Here is an 8,074-nt window from a genome sequence, read left to right as displayed (position 1 = left end):
GGGTTCCCCTTTCTCCACATCCTCTCCAACACTTGCTGTTTACTGTCTTGTTCATTTTGGCCATTCTAACTGGTGTAAGGTGGTATCTCAATGTGGTTTTGATTTGAATCTCCCTAATGGCTAGTGATGATGAACATTTTTTCATGTGTCTTTTTTGTATGTCTTTTTGTATGTCTCTTTGTATTTGTATATCTTTTGTATGTCTTTTTTGTATGCCTTATTTGGAGAAGTATCTGTTCATGTCTTCTGCCCATTTTTTGACATGATTATCTGTTTTGTGTGTGTGTGTTGAGTTTGAGGAGTTCTTTATAGATCTTGGGCATCAGCCCTTTGTCTGTAGTGTCATTTCTGAATATCTTCTCCCATTCTGTGGGTTGCCTCTTTGTTTGTTGACTTTTTCCTTTGCTGCATGGAAGCTTTATTATAAGGCTGTGATCACCAAGACAGCATGATACTGGCACAAAAACAGACACATAAACCAGTGGAACAGCATAGAGAGTCTAGAAATGGACCTGCAACTCTGTGGTCAAATAATCTCCGACAAAGCAGGAAAAAAATATCTGGTGGAAAAAAGACAGTCTCTTCAATAAATGGTTCTGGGAAAATTGGATATCTATGTATATAAAAATAAAATTTGACTATTCTCTTATACTGTACACAAAGATAAACTCAAAATGATAAAAACCCTCAATGTGAGGCAGGAATCTATCAAAATCCTAGAGGAGAACATAGGCAATCACCTCTTCAACATCAGCCACAGCAACTTCTTTCAAGACATGTCTTCAAAGGCAAAGGAAACAAAAGTAAAAATGAACTTTTGGGACTTCTTCAAGATAAAATTAACCATTTTAAACTTTTAGTGTGTATGTGTGTGTATAATTCAAATTTTATTTCTGCAATTCTTATGAAATCTCTGAAATTGGTCTCTGGCAACAGTTCCTTCAGAGGGAGACTTGAAGCTTTCTCTGTCTTGTCATGAGAATGCATAGCCACGATTTTTTTCTCCTCATAATCAAGACAGGGACTGACAGGTAGCTTCCAGCCTATGAGCCCTGTTTCTACTCCCACCATGTCATCCTCTCAAACATTTGTAACTCAGTAAGGCCAACTCTGTGTCTGCTTCTTTTTGAGTTCCACTTCTATCCAGGGATTCTGATCAAAGGCAGCCAGTGAGCCAGGCTGATGCCTCCAGTCTCATTTCATCAAAACCTTCTCCATGGAGCAGTCTGTCAGCAAGGCCTTGATGGTATGGACATCTGATCTCATCATTTCCTGGTTCAGATCCTTTGTTGGCTCCCATCGCATGGAATACAAGTCTTCTGTGATTTATTTCTAGCTACTACTCCAAGTGTATCTTGAAAAATCTGCAATAGATCCGCACAGACATGTTCAGTTGATTTATGAAGAAGGTGCAAAGACCAGTCAATGGGAAAAGAAAAATCTCTTTGGCAAGTTGGAAGAGTCTTTGATTTTTCTTAGTTACCTGCACCAAAGGGCACTGACTGTTACTGTGTACCATATACATAAACATTAACCCAGAGTGTATCATTGACCTAAATGTTGCTATGAACATTCTAAAGGAAAGTCACCATAGTCTTTTTTTTTTTTTAAGATTTTATTTATTTATTTATTTATTTTATTTATTTATTTTTTTTAAGATTTTTTTAAAAATTTATTTATTTGACAGAGAGAGAGAGAGATCACAAGTAGGTAGAGAGGCGGGCAGAGAGAGAGAGAGGGAGAAGCAGGCTCCCCGCTGAGCAGAGAGCCCGATGTGGGGCTCGATCCCAGGACCCTGGGATCATGACCTGAGCCGAAGGCAGAGGCTTTAACCCACTGAGCCACCCAGGCGCCCCAAAGAATTCTTTTTTTTTTTTTAAGATTTTATTTATTTGACAGACAGAGATCATAGTAGGCAGAGAGGCAGGCAGAGAGAGATAGAGGAGTAAGCAGGCTCCCCGCTGAGCACAGAGCCCGATGTGGGGCTCGATCCCAGGACTCTGGGATCATGACAGGAGTCGAAGGCAGAGGCTTTAATCCACTGAGCCACCCAGGTGCCCCAAAAGATTTTATTTATTTATTTGACAGAGATTACAAGTAGGCAGAGAGGCAGGCAGGCGGGGAGGTGGAGGAAGCAGTCTCCCCACTGAGCAGAGAGCCCGATGCAGGGCTCAATCCCAGGATCTGAGATCATGACCTGAGCCAAAGACAGAGGCTTTAACCCACTGAACCACCCAGTCACCCCAAGTCAGTGTAGTCTTAAGGTTGTGGAGATTTGCTCTTCAGATCACACAAGCTCAAATCACAGAAAGACGGATAAATTGGATTTTACCGAAGTGAAAAACTTTCAATCTTCTAAAGGCATACACATGAGAAGACAAAAATTAAACCATCGACTAGGAGAAAATATTGCAGCACATTTTTCAAAAAAATTGTATGTAGAATATCTAAACATTCTTATAACCCATACAAAAATGGACAAAAAATGTTGAACACCTCACAAAAAAGATATGTAAATGGCCAATAATCACATGAAAAATTACTTAACGTGTTAGTCATTAGGGAAATGTAAAATAAAACCACAAAATAAAACCTAGTATCATAGCATATCTACTAGAATGACTAAAATTGAAAAGACTGATCATTTGGATAGTTAGCAAGAAGACAGAGCTACTGGCACTCACACCCATTTGAGTCAGCATGAAAATGGTGCATTCACATAGGAAAATCACTTTGCAGTTTCTCAGTTCAGCACACACTTGCCACACACACTTGCCACATAACACAGCCATTCCACTTCTATTTACTCAAGTTCATAAAAACCCATGTCCACATAGAAATATGTACACTAATGTTGATAACAGCTTTGTTTATAATAACCCCAGACTAAGAAAAAAACTACATGCCCATCATTAGGTGAATGTAGTAACATTTGTATTATATCCATATAATGGATGCAGTTTGTTGTGTACAAATCATATGTTAAAATTGATTTGATTTAAAATCTCTCAGTGTGAGATGTGTTTCTCAGTGTCTTTCTTTGAATCCTTAAAAATGTAGTATTCATGATTCATTACTGCATTTGAAGATAATTGGAAATACGAATACATTTTAATAATTTCTTTATTTCTTTTTTTTTTAAGATTTACTTACCCCAGAGAAAGAATGAGAGAGAGTGCACTCATGAATGTGGGGAGGGCAGAGGCAGAGGGAGAGAATCTGCAAGAGGACTTCTCTCTGAGTGGGGAGACTGGTGCTGGCTCCAGCCCAGGGCCCTGAGATTATGGCCTGAACCAAAACCGAGTCTGAAACTCAACCAACTTGGCCATCCAGACACCCCAATAATTTCAAAAATAGTAGAGCTAGTACAGTTTTGATGAGTGAAGATATATGTGTGTATAACAGTAGGAGTTACTTCTTGGAGAATCAGAAGACTAGTAGTAAACAGAGTAAAGGTTCATGTTCAGTCTTAATCCAGTTTATTTTGTGAGTTGGACTTGAAGTTTTTCCGTAATTATAACCTAAAATAACACATTTGAGAAGTGATAAACACAGGCAAAATACTTAATTTGTTGTACTTTCATGGGCATGAAAGATGACATGCAGTAAGGAACTACATATAAAATACATGTGATTGAAAGTATGTAATAAGGTGCTGAATGAATTTCAAACTGTCATTTATGTTTCCTTTCATAATGCAGTGATTCTTCTGCTTATCTTTTTCTACATTAGCACCAGCCACGATCACGTATTGATTCCTTGTGTGCCTAGCTATACTAAATGGTCTATGGATGTGTTTCCTCTCATGTCAATTTTCTGTTGTTTCATTTATCACTTCTAATCACAGGCTACTGTGAGATGGTTATTTAAGTGTCAACCAATTATCCATGTAAAAGGAGGTAAATGGAATACTTGTTGTCTTAAGCTAAGTTCTCCTCAGTTCAAGGAACTAGCTCTTTCTGAAAAGTAGACTTCATATTTCGAATATCCTTAATATGAGTACATTTTACCCAGTTCAACAATATGGTTCAGCTAACATTGACTGATTTTATGTTTGTAGAAGGCACCATTCTGGGCCTTTGGAAGATGCAGATTCTTTGCTAAAAGTGGGCTTAGTGGGCCAAGGGCAGGGCAGCAGGTCAAAGTTGAATCTTAGTCTGGAAGAGGATTCAGAGGATCCTGATACAATCTATCTAAGGAGGGAAGTTTTTTTCCACCTACTCCAACACATCATATTTTTTGTACCCTTCTGTCTTTGACCTAGCTCTGTTTTCTCTCAGAAATGCCATTCAGCTTTCACTGGAACAAAAAACTTCCACATGTTCTTCCTAGCAAAGATTTATTTCACCTTTATGTTCACATTAGCGTGACTGGACTTGACTTTGGTGCTCGCAGCAGAGCTCAATGTATATCCTCTTTTGAAGCATTTTTCTTGCTATATTGAAATTTTTAACATTTATGTGTCTGTATTTAGATACTCTAAGACCCTGACAGTCAGGAATTGGGTTCTACTTATCTTGTTATAGCACATGGCATGGTAGCTTGAGCAAACAATGCTGAGATGACCAAATAATCTTTTAGAAAAAAGACAGTATTTGATCCATATCTCACAACATATCTGAAAGTTGACTTTAAACATATTAGATATTTAATACAAAAATGACAACATACTGAGTCTAACAGAAAAAGGTGAATTTCTCCATAACAAGGGTGTATGGTAAGACTTTCAAAATGCAACTTAAAAATCCTGATGCCACAAAGAAAAGTCAACTAATGTAATTTGACAACATTAAAGCTTTTTTGCATGGCTAAATCACCACAAGTAGGGCCAAAATACAAACTCAACACTCAAAAAACTAATAGTGCAACAGACACTTCTCCAGAAAAGACATACAAATGGCTAACAGACACGTGAAAAAATGCTCAACATCACTAGCCATCAGGGAAACACAAATCAAAACCACAATGAGATACCACCTTGTACCAGTTAGAGTGGCTAAAAGTAACAAAACAGGAAGCAACAAATTCAAGGATGTGGAGAAAGGGGGAACCCTCTTACACTGTTGGTGGGAATGCAAGCTGGTACAGCCAGTCTGGAAAACAGTATGGAGGTTCCTCAAGATGTTAAGAATAGAGCTACCATTGGCCCAGCAACTTCACTTCTGGGTATTGACCCCAAAGATACAGATGTATTGAAAAGAAGGGGCATGTGCACCCCAAAGTTTATAGCAGCAATGTCCACAATAGCCAAAGTGTAGAAGGAGCTGAGATGCCCTTCAACAGATGAATGATAAAGAAGTAGTACATATACACAATGAAATATTATTCAGCCATCAGAAAGGATGAATACCTTTCTGACATGGATGGAACTGGAGGGGATTACATTAAGTGAAGTAAGTCAAGGAGAGAAAGACAATTATCGTATGGTTTCAGTCATATGTGGAACATAAGCAATAGCACAGAGGACCGTAGGGGAAGGGAGGGAAATCTGAAGGGGGAGAAATCAGAGAGGAAGATGAACCATGAAAGACTATGGACCCCAAGAAACAATCTTGGGGTTTCATAGGGGAGGAGGGGAGGAGGAGGTGGGTAACAAGGTGATGGGTATTGAGGAGGGCATGTGTTGTGATGAGCACTGAATGTTATACTTAACTAATGAATCATTGAACACTGCATCAAAAACTATATATGAACTCTATTTAGTATGAACTGTATTTAGTACATATGTAGTGTTCAATGATTCATTAATTAAGAAAAAAGGAAAAAACAAGTAAATATAGGAAACTTCTTCCCACCTTCCTCAAAAAAAGGAAATAGTGAGAGAAATATATGTAACTTTCATCACATATACAGGACTACTATTCCCAACATTTTAAAAAACTATTAAAGTTATGGGATAAAGCTATGTAAATTTACCTATGCTAGGTAAATGCACACATCAAAATGGTAGGCAGCTATAAAGTATACTGAACAAGACAACTTTATTTTTTTTCCCCAAAGATTTTATTTATTTATTTGACAGAGAGAGATCACAAGCAGGCAGAGAGAGAGGAAGGGAAGCAGGCTCCCTGCTGAGCAGAGAGCCTGATGTGGGACTTGATCCCAGGATCCTGAGATCATGACCTGAGCTGAAAGCAGCCGTTTAACCCACCGAGCCACCCAGGCACCCCTGACAAGACAACTTTAAACATATGGTGACTGGATTGTAATCTACAAAGTAAGAAAGAATATCGTCTAAAGATAAATATAGTAAGCTAACTTTTATTTTTAAGACAAGAGAAAGGAGAGAGAGAGTAAAAATATAAATCTATCTGCATTCCTTTGCAAAAAAAAAGAGAGGAAGGAAAAGACAGATAGATAGATGTGATAGATTATCTATAATGCTATTTTTGAATAGCATGAAGGTCAGGGAAACAAATGCAGGCCTAGTGATTTCTTTGTTTACATAGTTTGGTTTTCCAAAGCACATTAGTATTTTACATAAAAATTTTTATTTAAAACAAAAATAATGGAGAAGAAAACTCTATAATGGAATACAAACAGAAAGAAGAGAACTCAAATGTTTCTTTTTTTCTTTTTAAAGATTTTATTTTTTTTTTGAGAGAGAGAGAGAGAATATGCAGTGGGGAGGGGTAAAGTGAGGGAGGAGAGAGAGAAAGAGAGAGAGAGAGAGAGAAGCAGACTCTCTGCTGAGCAGGAAGCCTGATGCCTGGTTGATCGCAGGATGCTGAGAAAATGACCAGAGCTGAAGGCAGACACTTAACCAACTGCGTCACCCAGGCGCCCCTCAAAACGCTTTCAAGTGTAACATAATTTCATGTACTAAAAAGCATGAGTGAACAGAACTGCATTTTGCACATATTGCTTTGAATATCTGTCTTGTCAATCTAAAGGAAAAAAGAACTGCAAAACGTCTGTTTTTGAGAGGACTATTTTTTGAGTAGTCTGTTGGATAGGGCTGATATTCACAGTTGGTGGATGAGTATACGGTAAACTTTTTCCAGTGCATAGCACGACTGAGCAAATGAGTAAATATACCAAAGATGTTGAAAGGAGATTTCTCAGTCTTAGAAGGGGAATTTACTAATGTGGAAATGGAAAGGCTTAAAATCACCTCTGTAATGGTGTATTGGAATGGAAGGTATCAGTATGAATTCACAATTTTTCACAAATACAAACATGGCAATGTACATATGTAAAATTTTGTTCATATCTCTATCTATCTAATAACTCCGTCCACAGAAAACAGTTATAAACAATGGAGCTTCATTAACAATGAGCACTTCTGCCAACCATATCCAGGTTTCTAAGTACCATTTCTTACTAAAAAAGAACTGAGAAATGGAAGAATTTAAGACAGAGACAAGAAAAGTACAAGAGGAGTCAAGAAATTATGTGCAAGAAATAAAGAAAAAGTTCCCAAATGGCTGAGGTTAAACAGGAGTAACCCAACACATGGTGAGAGTAAAAGATGATAGACCACTAAATAAATATAAATTGGTGAATAAATAATAATGACAAATTGATACAGATAGATGATAGGTAAATAAATTGATGGATGGATGGATCGATATCCAGATAGAGGGGGAAAGAGAAAGGTTTTTGTAACAATACAATGTTATATGAACAAAGGAAAGAAAAATTCAGTTAAAATAATTGATTAGCCATCATGACAGCAATGATTGCTTCAGGTAAGAAATATGAAAGATGATAAAACGAGTGAGTGAATTTTGATAGAAACAGAATATTTACACAGCTTCAAAATGTCTTCCCACATTTTCCTAATTATAGGGTTACAAAATAACAACTTTACAGTGGAGAATCTTGGTGAGTACCCCCTTAAACAAAGGATAGAGTTATCATCTCTAATGACAGGACCATCTGACATCACATGCTTCCCATCGTGACTCACTGAGATGGAATCAACAACACCTTTGTAGTATTCCTGAAGTATAGTGAGAAACATCAGGCAAATCTAACTTGGGATCCATCACACAAAATAAGCAGCTTGTACTCTTTAAAATATCAATGATATGAAAGACAAAGAAGGGGTGAGAACCAATCCTCACTAAAG

The sequence above is a fragment of the Lutra lutra genome, chromosome 5 (genome assembly GCF_902655055.1).
Source record: "Lutra lutra chromosome 5, mLutLut1.2, whole genome shotgun sequence".
Lineage (NCBI taxonomy): Eukaryota > Metazoa > Chordata > Mammalia > Carnivora > Mustelidae > Lutra > Lutra lutra.
Note: the sequence above shows the minus strand (reverse complement) of the source record.